Here is an 18,222-nt window from a genome sequence, read left to right as displayed (position 1 = left end):
GTCACGTTATCTTAATATTGTAGGCCCTACTATGATTGTTTATTTACCCTCTCCCTTTTCTAGTATCAAAACAACCTCATGCTCTTACAATGTTTGAAACAAGAATATTCGACATAGCTAATCATTTTAAACTGTGAAAAGTCCTATTTACAGCTTATGGATCAGTAGATACTAGTGAATTCAGTCTTTCAAAATCAATGGTAGGGCTTTTCAATTTGATTGCTATAGCTTGTTATAGCAAAGGCAAAGCACCCATCTCTAACATACTTTCTAATGTACCATGTCCTGCACTATTGTTTTGTTTGTAAGATGTTAACTGTTCTTGTATATTGAATAAACTCCAAACAGCCAAGGACCAGACAACATGATTGTGAACTTCATCCACTTCAGGGTTAAGGACTGGGGGCAAGATGCAAATGGAAAAGTCAAGTGACAGTGTCATGGATATTCCACCGTCTTCATTTGGTGTGTTAAATGATTATTTTTAGCTATTGAAGCAAGTTGAGAAATCATGTTATCTTGATCATCTACAGTTGGCAGCAAAATTAGTCAACCCCTCTCTTGCATGTTGGACACTCTGGCATAATGAATTACATTATAACTGAGATTATTTCTAAATCATACAAGTGGTGATCAGATAGTTTGCTACGAGTAAAAAACAGATCAGTAGCCTTTGATTTGCATATAGTTACAAACTTTGATCTTTCATGTATAAAGAGATATGGTCCAGTGGGCACATTTATGGTCATTTTCAGTCCTTTCAGTGATCACTGAAATGCTTCATTGAATATGATTTCACTCAATGTTTTGATAGGTGACACAATATGATGGAATTTGATGTAGGATTCTTAATATTTCAATTGGCATTTTTCATTGTACAAAAATATTTAAATGAACTAATTTCTAGTGAAGGTTGCCACCATAGAGTTCGTACAGAGGTTTAGCCATGATATTATAATTCAAAGTTTAAGTCATGTCAAAATGAACATAACCCAATGAAATGCTAAGAGTTATGTATAGAATGGCAAGATACTATTTAAAATTCCATAAAAACAAAAGAAATTAATCGTTATCATCAGACCATAACACGTCATGCTTCAGTGATCACAGAAAGGTCTGAAATGACCATAATGTACTCATTTGACCTTATCTCTTCATGCATGAATGATCAAAGTTTCTAACTATATGCAAATCAAAGATTATTGGTCAGGTAGGCATTTGTCATAAACTATCTGTTCACCATTTGTATATGATTTAGTAATTGTAATCTTATTTATTTTGCCATAGTGTCCATAATGCAAGGGGGTTTAATAATTCTGCTGCCAACTGAATAAATTGAACGCTTGTTTTTAATTTCCCCTCTCATTCATTACTGAAATTACCTCATACTCTTACAATTTGCTAACAGGGGCTCATTACATAGTGATTCAAAGTTTGAAAACTGGCAATTACAACTTGTCGTTCACATAATATATCTTACAAAATTGATATTCATTAATGAACATTTCGTTGTTATTGCTTGTTTTAATAAAGATGTACACTCATCTCAAATATTTTCCAACTATCCCATTTGTGCATTCGATGTTTCTGTTTGTATGGTATTTAACTGTTCTTATATTTGCACACCCAAAGGCCTGAAGAGAACTGAACCTCACCATGGGACTGACAACTGCAGCTGAAATTCACCCAGGTCAGAGTCAGACTGCAATTGGACTACGAACTGTATAGCAGCATCTTATCTACGACAGAACATAGGTATGCATTTCTCAAATTAAACTTGAAAGTATAAAGATTTTACAAATTAAACAACTTGAATAATAGTTGAAAAAAGGCAACCTCTGTTGATGACATATCAGTTACAGGTAATTCGGTCTTTCTTATTTAGGAATTATTGTAGACTTGGTGGACAAACAATGTCACCTCTATATGTGAACTGTTCCACACGAGAAATGAAGAAATTAGTGCATTCATACACCCCAGTTGGGAGTTGATTTAATGTTTATGTCTATATCAGCCACAATTGGGAATTCAGTACGGCTCACAAGAGTTGATTAATGCACTGACATAGCAATGCAGCTGACTTGTTGCATAACCCATTGAATCATCTTTCTGTTTATTTTGAAACTCCCAGCTTGCCTGACATAAGTTACAATCCTTTCTAAAAAAAAAGTCAAATAAGTCTCTACTGACATGAATGAATAACATTATGTCAGATGAGTGTTTTAAGTCACAATCACATTTTCATTTTGAGTCTGTGTCACACCTTTTTTGTTCGTCAGGAAGAATCCGATACACTAATTCTTGTGTATGACAACCCAGACGATTTTCTTTGTTTTTGTTTTTTCTTGATGCTGTTAAACTGTTGCTAGTATACTGTATGTGAAATTGCTGACAAGCAGCTCTGTGTAATGATATGTGTGGTAGTCGTGTGTGTAATCATTCAACTGTACACCCACATGTTACCACTCTGTATAATGTCAGGGAGAGGGGATGTGATTTGCATGTCACAAAATTTCAGTATGTAACCAGTATTGTTTATTTTTCCATATTCTATTTCTTTTGTCCTTTCTTTCTTTTTTCTTTCATATAGATTCTCAAGGCATGGAGCTTGCCAAAGGTGATGCAGACAGGTTGAATATAACATATGTTGGTTTTGACCGCTGTGGATTCAATCCTTCAAAAATTAATGGTATACAATGTATACATTTTTTTTTGGGGGGGGGGGGGGTGGCTGCATTAGATGTGAGGATCTGACATGTACCTGCAGCACTGTAATGAAAGTCATGAATGCAAATGTCATGGTGATTTTGTAATAGATCCTTATGACAAAAGCTTCTTGCACAACAAAAATTCCTAAAATGGAGTGTGAATATTATGTCTTTCAGGACATCATTTGGAAAATAAGAATAGGTCTATTGTCGCTAGACCTACACACATGATAGATTTTCAAATTTTATGCACTTGCTGCAAATGACATGAGTAATGTTACAGAACCTAACAACATCTTGATTGTTTTCTGTCTGCTTTTCTATTTTGTGTTCACATAATTGGCATGTTCAATTTCAACTTTACCTGATAATCGCTTCATTATTGTTGCTGTAGAGTTTTATATCCTGGTTTTTGTCCCATTTATTGCACAGAACATAGCTAGGTAAGATAGACCGCATACTTCAGAACCTATTTGCTAGCTATGCTTTTGCAGAGTGTGTGCTTTCTTTCTAATATTCAAATACATAGGAGAGTCCATCTGAATTCAGTTGTACATCATATTAAAACTGAGAGTGTGCTCTTTCAGAAACAGGATTGGCCCCCTTTTTTTTTTTGCAAGATACTAAGAAACCACTATTGAAATGCTACAGAGCATTAATTCAAAGAAGAATTCAATGTTTATTTGACGAAAATTAGTTTTCGAAATGGTTGAGATATCCAAAAGCAGAGTAAAACAAAGCGATTCTAGTAAAAGGTTGGTTCCACCTTTTATTAGGATTCCTTTATTGTCCCCGCCGAACGAGTTCGAGCAGGGGACTATGAAACGGGCTCCGTACGTGTGTGTGTCTGTCCGTGCGTCCGTCCGTGCGTCCGTCCGTGCGTCCGTCCGTGCGTCCGTCCGTGTGTGCGTCCGTGTGTGATCAAAATGTTCAAAATGCTACTCCTTCGCCATTTCTAACCCGATTTTGATTCTGTTTGCTTTATATGATAGCACTACATGGGAGCTTTGAAACTTCTACACAGAATTTCAATTGTGACCTTTGACCTTGACCTTTGACCTATATTGTACATTTTGCTTCAAAATGCTACTCCTTCGCCATTTCTTACCCGATTTTGATTCCGTTTGCTTTATATGATGGCACTAGGTGAGGGCTTCAAAATTTCTACACAGAATTTCGACCTGTGACTTCTTTGACCTTTGACCTTGATTTTTGACCTATATTGTACATTTTGCTTCAAAATGCTACTCCTTCGCCATTTGTAACCCGATTTCAATTCCGTTTGCTTTAAGTGATGGCACTAGGTGAGGGCTTCAAAACTTCTACACAGAATTTTGACCTTTGACTTCTTTGACCTTTGACCTTGATTTTTTTTACCTATATTGTACATTGGCTACAAAATGCTACTCCTTCGCCATTTCTAACCCAATTTCGATTCCGTTTGCTTTATGTGATGGCACTAGGTGAGGGCTTCAAAACTTCTACATAGAATTTTGACCTTTGACTTCTTTGACCTTTGACCTTCATCTTTTTACCTATATTGTACATTTTGCTACTAAATGCTACTTCCGGCGGGGACATATATTACGCACCGCGTAATTTCTACTTTTCCTTGTTTTGGATATCTCAAACATTTCAAAACCAATTTTCATCAAATAAACATTGAATTCTTCTTTGAATTAATGGTCTTTCATATTTCATAAGAGGTTTCTTATTATATCACCCCTCCTCCCCCCCCCCCAAAAAAAAGAGAAGAAATGTTAACAATCTGAAACCAGGTCTCAACCAAAACTTTACCAGCCCTTTAACCAGAAATCCATGTTTGGTGACTTTCTGTTGATATTGTGATACAGAGTCACAATTGCAGTGTTAGATATGAAGCTGCAATCAGACTATTGCAGTCTGACTGCTGAACTTCACTGAGTTTTGTCATAGACGAGTCCATAGGTGATGGCATAAGTGCTTTGCCAGGTACATGTGTTAACCAAGCCAGAAATGAGAAAAATCCCCCTTCAAAAGAAAAAGCAAAAACATTACAATACAAAACAGAACAGAACAATTAAGCGTGCAAACGATTCAGTGAAAAGCAAAAGGGTGAATTGAAGCACTCTGAAAAAAAAAGAAAGATTTATGGGCCTTGTAAAGTGTAAGAAAGCATTTTAAAATGGATAAATGCAAATTCTGTATCAGTCAGCACATAAGAGTCTGATTTCTGATCTTTGATGATTAAAAGCTATTGTGTAGTAGACAAGGTCATTATTATTAGTACAACTGTATTAATATCATAATTAATATTCTGATATAGGGAACCTTAGAGTGCAAAGAAGGTGGATTGCAACACATATTATTTTATGTTTACAAAATATTTGCAATGATAGCATTGTGTGAAGTTTAGCTGCTTTCATAATTTGATTAATAAATCATGAAAACAATACAAATGATTATGAAAGATCTGTCGATGTATAAGTGATCCAAACATAAATACATCAGTGAACATTGCAGTGCATTGTTTTTATGCCTCCGCCACGAAGTGGTGTCGAAGGCATTTTGTTTTCGGGTTGTCCGTCCGTCTGTCCTTCTGTCCGTCCGTCCGTTCTTCCGTCCGTCCGTCCGTCCTTCTGTCCGTCCGTAATGAATTTTGTGGCAAGCGTAACTAAAAAACATTTTGAGGTATCCTAATGAAACTTGGCATGTATGTGTATTAGGGGGTGAAGTTGTGCCTATCAACTTTTGGGTGCACATGCTCAAGGTCAAAGTTCAAAAGGTCAAGGTCAAATACATAAAATTTAATTATTTCCACCATATCTCTGCAATGCCTGAAAATATTTTCTTGAAACTTAGTGTATTCATGTATTACCCAATTGAGATTCTCTGGTGAAAGTCTGTGGTCATGAGGTCAAAGGTCAAAGGTCAAAAGGTCAATTAACAATATTAAAACTTCACTTTTTTCTCCGTACCTTGGAAATTGTTCGAGGTATCTTCATGGAACATACATGTACTGAATGGCAGTGATTATCTAGACAATTTTGGGTTCATTTGGTCAAAGGTCAGGAGTCAAAAGGTCAAGGGCAACACTTCAAAATTTTACTATTTCCCTCATGTTTATGCAATGCCAGCAGGATTATTGTTTTTACACTTGGTGTATGCATGTATAACCTAATAGAGATTCTCTGGAAAGATCTTTTCTTTTTTTTTCTTGCCTCAAAGGTCAAAAGGTCAAAGATCAAGTGAAAGTGCTGAACTAAGTTTTTCCTCCATGTCTCGGAAGTGGCTCAAGTTATTTTTAAACTTTCTACATATTTATGCACGTTCTGCGTGACAGGGATTATCTTATGAATTTCAGGGTCAAAGGCCAGATGAAAATGGTAACAATTTACTATTCAATACAGAAATTGAACTTTTTCTCCATACCTTGGAAATTACTCAATGCATAAACGTATGAATTGGTCAAAGTCAAGTTAAAGTCCTTAAATCCCAAATACATGCTCTCCTATTCATCCAATTAAACCTAGGTCAAGGAAGGTGAACATTCAACACATTTGTGACAAACTTGTCATTTTAATATTTAGCCATTTTTGTGAAAATGTAATCACACATTGTCCACATGCACTATCTAGACCTATTAGGAGAATCATGCATCATGTCAGAGGCATACCAGTCGCCATAGCGACATTTCTAGTTGTTATCATTTCCAGGCATGTGACGGCAATATTTATGTAACCCAGTTAGAAATTATGTCTATGCGGGCAATTATTATTTGATTAGAAAGATAAAACCAAGCATAGCTTATAATGTAGAAATCAAGTAGAATGTAATACCAGAAAATACTGTGAGTGATAATAATTTCACAAGGACTCTTACCAGTATCACCAATGTGGTTGTGATAATTGTGCTGTGATTATGATGACATTGAATAATGAAATAATGTTTTCAAGATCAGATTTTCTAATGAATCACGCAACTAGAATGAAATATATGAAATAGTTTGTGCAGTTACATAATCTGTCACATGACATGTAGTTAAATTGTGAGGAATTGATATTAATGAGTATGAAATTGATAGCAGTGAATGAATTGAATACAGTGTAATTGAATCATTGTCGGCCTACACTGCCTCTTTCAATGAAATGTTTTCCCTTTGTGGCAATTGATGAGTGAAATCAGGGAGGTGAGAGGAATCAAATCCAAGTACGAAACAAAGAATACCTGCTGAAATTAGAAGTATCATTGTGATTTTTACTCCCACCTCCAACTGAGGGAGTTCGTTCAACCAGCGCTAATTTTATATGGTTTTATTAAAAAAAGAAAAAAGCTGTACCATGGCAATGCATTGTTCAACATTGAATAAAGTGTTCTGTTAATTAAAAAAATCTGTTTGTCACATGTGTCATATATGTATTGCAAGTCAAGTGCTCAAAAACTGAGTAAATTAAATGAATAAACTGGAAAGTCCTATGATTTTCACAAATGATGTTACCATGGCAACACGCTGTTTAGTATTAACGAAAGATGAATATACACAAGTACATAGTATAACTTTCACATGTTTCAAATTTCAAGTCAAATGCTCAAAAGCTTAGGAAGTTAGCTGAATCCACAATATTTTTGAATGATTTTCATTCAAAATAATCTGTTACCATGGCAACACATTGTAAGAAAAAGAACAAAGAAATTTTTGCACATCAGTCTATGTACTTTAGCAGTCTCATGTGCCAGATTTCAAGTAAAATGCTTAAATATTGAAGGAGTAAACTGAATCTACACCTTTTTTTTATTATATTCATTGAAAATGCTGTTACCATAGCAACACAATCTGTGAAAGATGAAGTTTGCACAACTATACATATCATGGTGGTCACATGTACCAAATTTCAAGCAAAATGCTCAAAAGCTGAGAGATAGCAGAATCCACAATATTTTTGTATGATTTTCATTCAAAGTCTGCTGTTACCATGGCAACGCATTGTTCAACAATGGCGAAAGATGAAGTGTGCACATCTACGCACTATGCCGGTCACATGTGTGCCAAATTTCATGTCATATGCACAAAAATTGACAAATTTAGCGAATTCACAATTTTTGTATGCTTTTAAGTGAAAAAAAATGTTACCATGGCAACAGATTGTTCAACAGCAACCAAAGATTAGTTTTGCACATCTACATACTGTAATGGTCATGTGCCAAATTTTTGGTCAAATGTTAAGAGAATTTTAAGGAAGTTAGGTCAATTCACATATTTCTTTGTGTGATTGGTATAGAAAAACTCGTTGCCATGGCAACAGATTTTTTCACACCACACATGAAAAAAGTGTTTTGCACAACTACATATTACATTTATCTGATTCTATGCAGAATTTCAACTGCATTGCTTTAAAAATGAGGGCAGTAGTTCAATCCACAACAATTTGTATGTTTTTGTGAAAATTTGCCATTGCCATTCATGACAATGTATTATGCGATATCAGCGAAAAAGATATCTTGCATATCTACCTTTGACAGTGGTCACACATGCCAAATTTAGGGTCAATTACTCCAAAATGAGAAAAAAGTTTGATACAATGGCTCTCTCAAAAAGCTATCACATAAACTTAGGAGTGCTCCTGACCACTCCTAGATTTATGTGATAGCTTTGCCAAGTTAGGAGAGACTTTATGTGCTAGCTTTGTTCATGAAATGGTTTCTAGAAAAAGTCTCTCCTAAGTCTGAGTTTATGTGGTAGCTTTATGCGATAGCTTTTTCATGAAACGGTTTTTAGCAAAGTCTCTTCTAAGTATGACTTAGGAGAGAGAAAGTCTCTCCTAAGACTTTCATGAAACGGACCCCTGAAAGCACAGCACGTTCGTCACTACCAAGGTCGCGCACGCGCGTGTTAAGATATACCATGTCCGTGCGGGATGCAGGAACACCTTGGTCCAAGCGTTGTCGTAAGTCGACTTACGCAGTTCTGCCTGATTAACATCGGAAAATTCATTTCGAATCTCGACTTACGCAGTTCTGCCAGATTAATCGCCCTCTCTCCTCAGGAATTTTGCCAAATTACTTTCTAAAAATAACTTTCTGTACCGATTCACAACTTATTTTTTGGCCCACTTGAAAGAGCATGAGAAAAAACACACAAAACACTCAAAACCTGAAAATCGACCAAAATCGACTTAGGGAGTTCTGCCAGATTACGGCCGTGCTATAAGGGACCGAAAAAGGACAAGTTAACCTCAATAGACACGAGGGTTGAGTAAATGTGACCCGCTACAACAAAATGATCCTAAAGTCGGGCGAGGTCGATTATTTGAAAATTGCACGATATAATCCCCTAATCTTTCTGCTTTAGATTGATATATAACACATTTTATAAAAATAATCGGCTGCGGAGATATCAATGTTTAAAAGAGGGCATGTCGAGACGTCTGGAAAATCACTGTTTCGAGAAACGCGCCCTAAAAGTCTTCCTTTCAACGCAATCGCGATCAACGGACAACGGTCAGTTTTCACCTCTGAACAAAAGAAGGTAAGCCCTAGCAACCCCCGAAGAGTTCATTCAAGCACATCAGCGTCGGCGGTCTCCTCACCAACCAATCAGTGACCAGGATGTGAGAAGCGGCTGAGCATAGCGCACCCCGCCCGCACGCACCAGTCGACTGGGCAGTGTGCGAGCTACACGCTTCGGTTAGCAGCAAGCAGCAAACTGACCAATGAGATCACTCAGGTCGTTGTTAGGGGCGGAACCTATCTGTGGCGCTCAATCCAAATTTTCGAACCAGTTTCTGCTTCGTTGAAACGCCAAAAAAAAAACATGGCTCAGAAAAACGCTATTTTTTGGTCTTTCCTTTGATCATTTTGCTTCAAAATTTCGACAGATGATAGAAGACATGTTAGACTCCAATAATATATCAAAATCAGAAAATCGTAAGTTTTGACCAATTTTAATGCTCTGACTTCAAACTCGATTTTCACGGCTTCGACTGTGCGCGACTTTAGGACCTTTTTGTTGTAGCGGGTCACAAATACAGCAATATTAGTAAAACACATCAGCGAGAGTTTGAGGAAAATAAGGCAATCCATTCCAGAGTTACGACTTTTTGAAGTTTCTGCTCAGTCAAAGCTGAATGAGAAGACTTCTATAGCTTGTGATGTCACACGTGTACAAGGATATAGAGAAAGTATCAAGAAAATTCAACATATTTTCACTTTTCTTGCATAACAAAAGAACACTTGACTTTTCTCTTTTGGAAGGCAGGGTGAATAATATTGCCCTAACATACATCAGTAGCAAGTTGAAGAAATGTGCACTTTTTTTTTTCAAAAAGTAAAGTTTTGTGAAATTCACTTATATTTTCTTTATATCGTTGTATGCATGTGACATCATACACTGCCATAGTCGTCTCATCCAGCAGTAAGTGCATAGATACTTAAAAAAACCTTAACTTTTGAATGGATTGTCCAATTTTCCAAACTTTCAATGATGTGTTCTGCTAATGTTGTTGCATTCACTCAATCCACATGTATATGAAGGTAGACTTGTCCTTTAAGAAACAATTTTCTTTTCCTTGAAATTCCAGTACTTAAAGCCAAATTCTAAGATAAAACATAATAACAAAACAAGGTAAACACGTCATCAAAATTATATTGCGATAGAACTACCATTCTTGTTTTTGGATCTTTCCCTTTCCAGTCCTGGGGACTTGTTCCTCTGTTCACTTTAGTTGTCAGATAACTTAAATACAATGTCATAAACAGTTGGTTCAACTTGGAAAATGTAATGATTATTGTCATATTCTAAAAAAAAAAAAAAAATCACATAATTTTGTTTATGATTACCACGTTGTACATAGAAAAACAACAACTAAGAATTCAAGAACAAGTTGTGCACCAGCTATAGGCATGTGGCCTTTTTGTGGAGTTTGATTATTTTATGATTTTTGTTTAATATTGTGGACTAGGGCATGCATGAACTGCCACATGTATCACTTTGGTATCAAGGGAATTCTGGTGAGCTAGGTATACAAAAGTCACTTCTATTGTGATGATTTTGTAGATATTAAATGTATTCGAAAATGTTAATAGATAGTGAAAAGGAACTGAAGTCTTGCCTTTCACTATCACATAACAATATGATGTTAACAAACAATGTCACCTCCGAAACACAAGAAAAAGCAACCTACATGGAAAGCTTTGATTGGTAAATCTTCACAACTAAATTGCTTAAATTGGAAATCAAGCTTCTAAGATGAAAGCATCTATATGTTTACTTAACTAAAGCAGGAGAATTGATCTTGATTACAAATTATATACAACAGATGGGTGTATTTTGTGCATTCTCTTTGTTAAAAAAGTGAAAAAATGTAAATTTGCCCTAAAACGTACAGTATAGTAATAAAGATAAGAGTGAGAGTGTGTTAGTTGATTTCTCCACTTTGAGACTTATGTTACTAAAATAAATGAAACCACTGGTGGACATGATATGGTTTCTCTTCAATAGAAATGAGCAAAAACTCTTGTTAACAGTGTTTTGTCACCTCCGAAACAGTAATTCGTAGTTTTTATTAGATCTTTTTTTAATCTCTAGAAAATTCTCACTTCCTGTTGCCATATTACTATTTTCATCCAAAAGAGATTCCTGTCAATTGGACAGAATCAAACAAAATTGCTTTGTCTTCGAGAAATTATCAAATATAATACGCTTGTTGTTTCGGAGGTGACGATTGTTTCGGAGGTGACAAGTGTTACGGAAAATTGTAAATTGCTCCGAAATGAAAACAACAGGCTATATTTCTACACCTTCCTTCAGAGATAATGTGAGGGGATATGTTACATTTTTGTAAATGTAATGTATAACTGATGTCAAGAATAAAAAAATCAAATACATAAATCTGTTGTCTCGGAGGTGACAGAAAAGTTAACGGAAAAGTTGCATAAATTTATAAACACTCACCAAAAAATGATAAGCTATTTGAATCAAATAATCTTTGGATCGAAGTTAAGTCAGATTGATTACTATTCTGTTTTGATGGAAATTAGCAAAGTTGAATTTTATAATTGTGAGCAAGAGCTAACTCAAAAGAGGGGTTAATTGTTAACGGAAAATGTCACCTCCGAAACATAAAGTTCGGACAATTTCAGTCTTTAAAGAAGACAAAGCAGAACCAGGTAAACATAATAGTTCTTAATGTTGGATACCTGTCTATCACCACAACAACACAAATGATGAAAAGGAATAAACAATTTAATATGCTAGGTCTGACAAAAAAAAAAAAAACATGTCAGAGTGCATACACCAAAAGTGTTGGATTTCAAGCATGTAAGTGCATGCCACATTTGAAAGAAAAAGAGAGGAAAGTTCATTAAGGTACCCAAGGTAGACACTGTGGGTGGTAAGTTTATGAGAAAAAATAATGCATATCTGTCAGTGTATAAGAAAGTTATACATCAATTAGTGCCAAAACCGTGTTTTACACCACTGATTGTAAAAATGGCCATCTCTCTCTCTCTCTCTCTCTCGTCTCTGTCTCCCTCATGTGATACAGGCAAAATGCAGCACTACAGGCAGGTGCAGAGGAACAGAGAGCTGCTTGGCAGACCACAGAGGGGCCTTGTGGATCGCAAGAATCCACTTGAGCTGTATGATGATGAGGCATTCAGAGTTCGGTACAGCTTCTCCAAAAAGAGTACCATGTACCTCATCGACATGTTGGGTGAAGATCTGGCGAGGAATACGGGGAGAAGCAATCCACTCCCTGTATTCCTCCAGGTGACAACAGCCCTACGGTTTTATGCTGTTGGTGAGTGTAATAGTGTCTTTTATTCTCAGAACCAAAATAGCATGCATGGATATGTAATATGAATTGATTTCATTTCAGATAAAGCTGATAACACTTTCTTTCTTGCTCCAAGCTATGTATGTTTGTTTGGTTTGAATATTGGTTTTATTTCTGCATTTTTCACCACTTCGATTCAAAGTTACATCATGAATTTTTTTTTTTTTACATTTTCAATACAAAATTACATCAATTTTTCTTTTCAACATTGCGAATGAAGGAGAATACATTGTAAACCTAACATACAGGTCAACTATCAGCGATGATGATAAACGACGCCATATGATAAGGAATGTTTATAAGGTGAAAATGCATCAGACCACATATCGTAAGCGTGTGCTTGAAATGATAGTGGCCTGAGGAACTGGTATTAGAAAGAAGAAATGAAAAAGAGTGGGAGTGTTAAGTATGATATTGTGCAAGGTGCATCATGCTAAGTGTGGAAGTACATGGACCTCAATATAATGGACAGCTGAGAATAAAAAGGATACAGAAATAGGTGCATTAAAAGCCATAATGCAAATGAGATACTTGGAACAAGTTCCGATGTCAGAGACAGTATTAATTCGTTTGTTATATCTAGACAATAAATATTTTTGGATGGTTGCTTTGAAGGAATAAAGTGCTGTTTGAGATTTAAGTGTGACAGGTAATTAGTTCAATACGTAAGGACAATGATGTTTGATTGATTTATGCGCAAACAGAGATCTAGGATTATTGAGAAGAAAGTAAGACAAGTGGCGTGTGAGGTAAGAATGGATATCAGTATTGTAGGCACAGAATGATTCAAATGAAGATGGAAGTAGGTGTGTGACATACTTTAAAAACATAAAAATGGCTGTTTGGAAGATATGGATATTCTCAACTTTTAGTGCTTTCTTGTCTTTGAAGATGGGAGTAGTATGATCAAAATAGTTTGATTGGGAGCATATCATAATTACCGGTACTTTCTTTTGTTAAAAAAATACCTTTTGTAAAAAAAAGGGAGAATGTTTTGATTTGGTTTCACAGTAGTTCCCCCAAACAGTAATGCAATAATTCATATGCGGAAAAATAAAATCATTATATAACACAAAAAGAGACTTTACAGATAACATTTCTTTTAATCTACAGTATGCCTCGAAGGCATTTTGATTATTATGCTCAGCAGAGTAAATAGAAAAAGGTAACACAACCAGCTACTGCTAAAAAGAAAACTACATGTAACAAAGTAGATATCATCGATCCCGTTGATGTCTGTGAGCCGAGACGTCAGTACCTGCCTTATGATATGCTAATGAACTTGTTCTTTTCGTTCCCCATAGGATCTTTTCAGCGAATGCATGGTGATGAGGCACACATCTCGCAGTCGTCTGTATGCAGAGTCGTGAAGGATGTGTCAGAAGCCGTGGCAAGAAGGAAGGAACAATTCATGAAATTTCCTACAACCAGAGAAGAGGTGGCATCAACTCAGCAGGAGTTCTACCAGTACTGCAGGTTTCCTGGAGTCGTGGGTGGATTAGATGGGACTCATGTCTACATCAGGAGCCCGGATGGGGATCAAGCACTCTACTTCGTCAACAGGAAAAACCGGTATTCTGTGAATGTCCAGGTGAGATACCAGCTTCCACATTCTAGTCTGCTTTTTTGATTCCTCCGTTCGAGGGTGCTGGAAGCTTTATCATTGTATAAAATTAATGATGTACCCTTGAATTTAAGTAAATTGTTGTCCATTTTAGGCCTTAACCTTGCGTTTAATGCTGCCAGCTTGGGAATTTCTCTTTGTATTTCCTTTTTTTAAATTGATTTCAGGAGTGAGTAGAAATTACAAAAGTCATAAAATTAAAGGGGAATGCATGCTGCACCATCCATTCGTAGGTTATGCTCTAGCGGCGTATCACCTATTGTATTTGCTCTAAATAACAATTCCTTTCTGATTTTGTGAACAAAATATCTCAAGAATGACTGGACCAATTCACGTGAAATTTCCAGACATCATGTCTCAGACAATATCTCAGTACCGTAACATTTTCACAATAATAACTTATCTCTGATGTCATCTAGGCGCCATTTATTTTGTGATTTTCAATGATCGAACATACCCCTAACTTCATAACTAAATGTCATTTCCTTACCATTACTGGTAGACATAAGGTTCAAGTCAGGTCTGATCCTCCTGTACTATGCTAATTACCCAGGTCACCATGACGTCGGCTACGTGCACGGCAAAATTTAAAAATGCTCGAATCGACATCCAAACTGGTTTTCTTGAAGTTTCAGACAGCGTTTCAAAAGAATTGGCCCATAAGCAACATGAAAATACACTTTTTTTTTTGACTGATTTGGATTCCTGATACATCCAGTTACATTATCCATTGATTTCATATTAATTTTTACCAAATAATACAAAGACCCAATGCACTTGGGTCATAGTTAAAATTCTTCGTGCCCGTCCATGTGCAAATATATTGAAAAAATATGTCTTTTTTTTGCCATAGCTCTTGAAAATATCCAGAAACCCTATTTTTTATGATATATTACAAAAGCATATAATTGTAAAACATTTCAAGTATCAATATTTCGAGAAAAAAAAAAGAAACTCTGTGCCATCATCATACTGTCAAATAAAAATAGTGGAATTAAGTTTTTTGAGATACTGTTTCTGAAATTTATTTGCTGGTATCTCGGTAGCTTTAGCTCAATATCATCTCAAATTTGGATTTGTTTTACTTTGAATGTTTGTCTTCGAAGTCCATGTCATTGTTTTTCAATTTGATAACGTCATTTTACTGGAAAGTGTGATTAAAGGCAAAGACTCAAAATAAGCCAAGGTTTCGTGTTATGTCTGTGGGAGGTGATTTTTTTATTTAACAACCATGCATCGACTTGACAACGTTCTAGCACCTTTACCTCGACTGATTTTGCTCAATTTTCTCCGAAACTTACAAGTGTAAGTATGTTTTAGCTTAGATAATAAGCTGTAGGAATCATGCATTTTGTCTTTTCAAATCTCCTCATCAGAATGACAATTTTTCAGCTTAAAACTGAAAATGAGAATAGAATGTGGATGAAATGATTCCAGATTTATCTTTCACATACTTGTATAAGCTTACATTCAACATATTTTTCTCGTCTCTTTTGTGATTTCCAGTGATCAATCATAACTTCATAACTGAATACCATTTCTTTACCATTACTGGTAGACATAAACTTCAAGTCACGTCTGATCGTCCTGTACTATGCCAATTACCCAGGTCACCATTTGACACACGCTTGAAATTTCCTCTTGGTTGCATAACAGAAATAATGTGAATTACAGTGTATGTAGGACTGTAAAGAACTGGACTTCAAGTCGCTATTTTACATATCATTTTAAAGGGACTGTACAGTACTGGTTGAGGTAGGGATTCATGTTTTGAACATTCCTAAGTTAGATAATGAAAAGCCTCTCATGAAATATGAAAGAGCATGTAATTTTAAGAAGGATTCAACGTTTATTTGATGAAAAGTGGTTTTCAAATGGCTGAGATATCCCAAAAAGTGCTAATAATAAAAGGCGACATGCCACAACTTAATTAGGATCTCTTTGTTTCACGTTGTTTTTGGATATCTCAGCCATTTCAAAACCGATTTTCATCTAATAAACTTTTGATACCCATTAGAACTGCATGCTCTTTGACATTTCATAGAGTGGTTTCTGAATATCTCGCAAAACGTTAAAAGCTAAATCTTCACCTCGACCAGAACTGTACACACCCTTTAACACGTGACCAATATCTGACGATCCCTTGTGTATCACCAACTTGTCTTCACTGAAGAGTTTCATATCTCGTCCACTTATTCCTTCTTTTGTTTTAACTAAAAAAGGAGTACGTGTTTGGTGTGCCACTGCTTCACCCCCCCCCCCAAAAAAAAAGAGAAAAGCTTAAACCGTTCTTTCAACTTTCATTCACAGGTTGTCTGCAACTGTGCTGGAAAAATTACAAGTATCGTCGCAAGGTGGCCTGGCAGTACACACGATTCTAGGATTTTCTCTGAAAGTATGTTGAAGCAACAGCTCGAGGCCAGGGCAGATGGATCGCACTGGCTGCTTTGAGATAGTGGGTATGTCTTTAATATAAATAGCCATGTATTGGCTGAAATATTATTCATCTTAGTCAAAACACATTTATTTTGATTGAAATGATATATACACGCACATATATGCATTTGATTGACATGATATATGTTTACGATATATAGCTTGTGATGTCACATGAGTACAATAGTTTAAAGAAAGTATAAAGAAAATTCACCTTATTTTCACTTTTCTTGCATAACAAAGGCACACTCGACTTCTCTTTTTCAGAAGGCAAGAGGAATAGTATTATCCTTAACATACATCGGTAACCAGTTCAAGAAATCTGCACTTTATTCAAAAAGTAATATTTTGTGAAATTCTCTTTTTATTTTCATTATATCGTTGCACGCATGTGACATCACACACTATAGTAGTCTTCTCATTTAGCAGCAATTGTGCAGATACTTAAAAAATTCATAACTTTTGAATGTATTGTCGGATTTTCCTCAAACTTTCACTGATGTGTTCTACTACTATTGTTGCATTCACTCAATCAGCATGTACATGAAGGTGAACTTGACCGTTAAGTAAAACTTCATAGTTTTTCAGCTTTATCATGTTCATTGAAAACAGAGCAAATCATTGTTGTAGCCTGTTGCCTCTATTTTTTTTTTTTTTTTAGGTGGGGGGGGGGGAATTAAAGATTTGTAGAAGAAGATGCAGTATGAAACTGCATTTAATTAGTTTCATTGTTGACATGCTAGTGAAGGATGAGAGGATTAAAGCCATTAAAGAAAAATATGAAAGGGATATGAATATATTTACGTGAATGAACTTATTTTTTTCTTTTCATTTTCTTTTATTCTTTTACACAGGTATCCGTGCCTTCCCTTCCTCATGACCCCATTTCAACATCCCAATGGGCGACCACAGGTGCGCTTCAATGCTTGTCACAAGAGGGGAAGGTGTGTGATTGAGCGCACCTTTGGCCGTTGGAAGAGGAGGTTTTCATGCCTCAACGATCTGAGAGTGAAGGTGGACACTGCATTCACAATCATTGTGGCCTGCTCAGTGCTGTGGAATATCTCCCTTGACCGGAGGGAACCAGATATTCCCAGTCCTGAGCCAGTCGAAGAACTGCCACATGTCCGCCTTCCTCCGGGCCTCCACGATGCTGTCGCTGGTAGGCTCCGGAGAGATCAGATCGTTGATGAGCATTTTGCCCATTAACTCCAGCAGCCACTACAATCTGTCTGTTCCTGCCTTTGCTGTTGCTGTAGCATCTTCAGAGGATACCCTGGAGTTGTGACTTGCTTGACGACACTTGTGATTTTTTTCTAATGCAACCTGTTCATCATTTCATCCTGCTTGTCCCTGTTGAGAAGTTTTGGACTGTCTGCATCTACCAGCTCCTGATGTAGACGATTTCCTGTCAAATGCATCCAAGACTCCATGTCACTTGCTTATAGGTATCACTTCTGCTGATTTGGAATCATTTCTTTTCTTCCTGATGTAAATTTCACCAATTATTTCATCCTTCTTGCTGTGCTTTTGGCATGTCGCAAATGTCTCAAGCATCAGAGGACTGTGAAATTTGTGCCTCGTCACCGTGCGTTTGTCAACCGCTCTTCACCCAACATGTTGAAGCAACGAACTCTGAATG

General features: G+C 36.2%; 1 pseudogene; it reads left to right on the top strand.

The window, feature by feature from the left end:
- Positions 1-12,252: 12,252 nt before the first annotated feature.
- LOC140226428 (putative nuclease HARBI1) lies at positions 12,253-17,789 on the top strand (annotated as a pseudogene).
- The last annotated feature ends 433 nt before the right edge of the window (positions 17,790-18,222 follow it).

Source organism: Diadema setosum, chromosome 3 (assembly GCF_964275005.1).
Source record: "Diadema setosum chromosome 3, eeDiaSeto1, whole genome shotgun sequence".
Lineage (NCBI taxonomy): Eukaryota > Metazoa > Echinodermata > Echinoidea > Diadematoida > Diadematidae > Diadema > Diadema setosum.
Note: the sequence above shows the minus strand (reverse complement) of the source record. Positions and strands in the feature narration are given on the sequence as shown.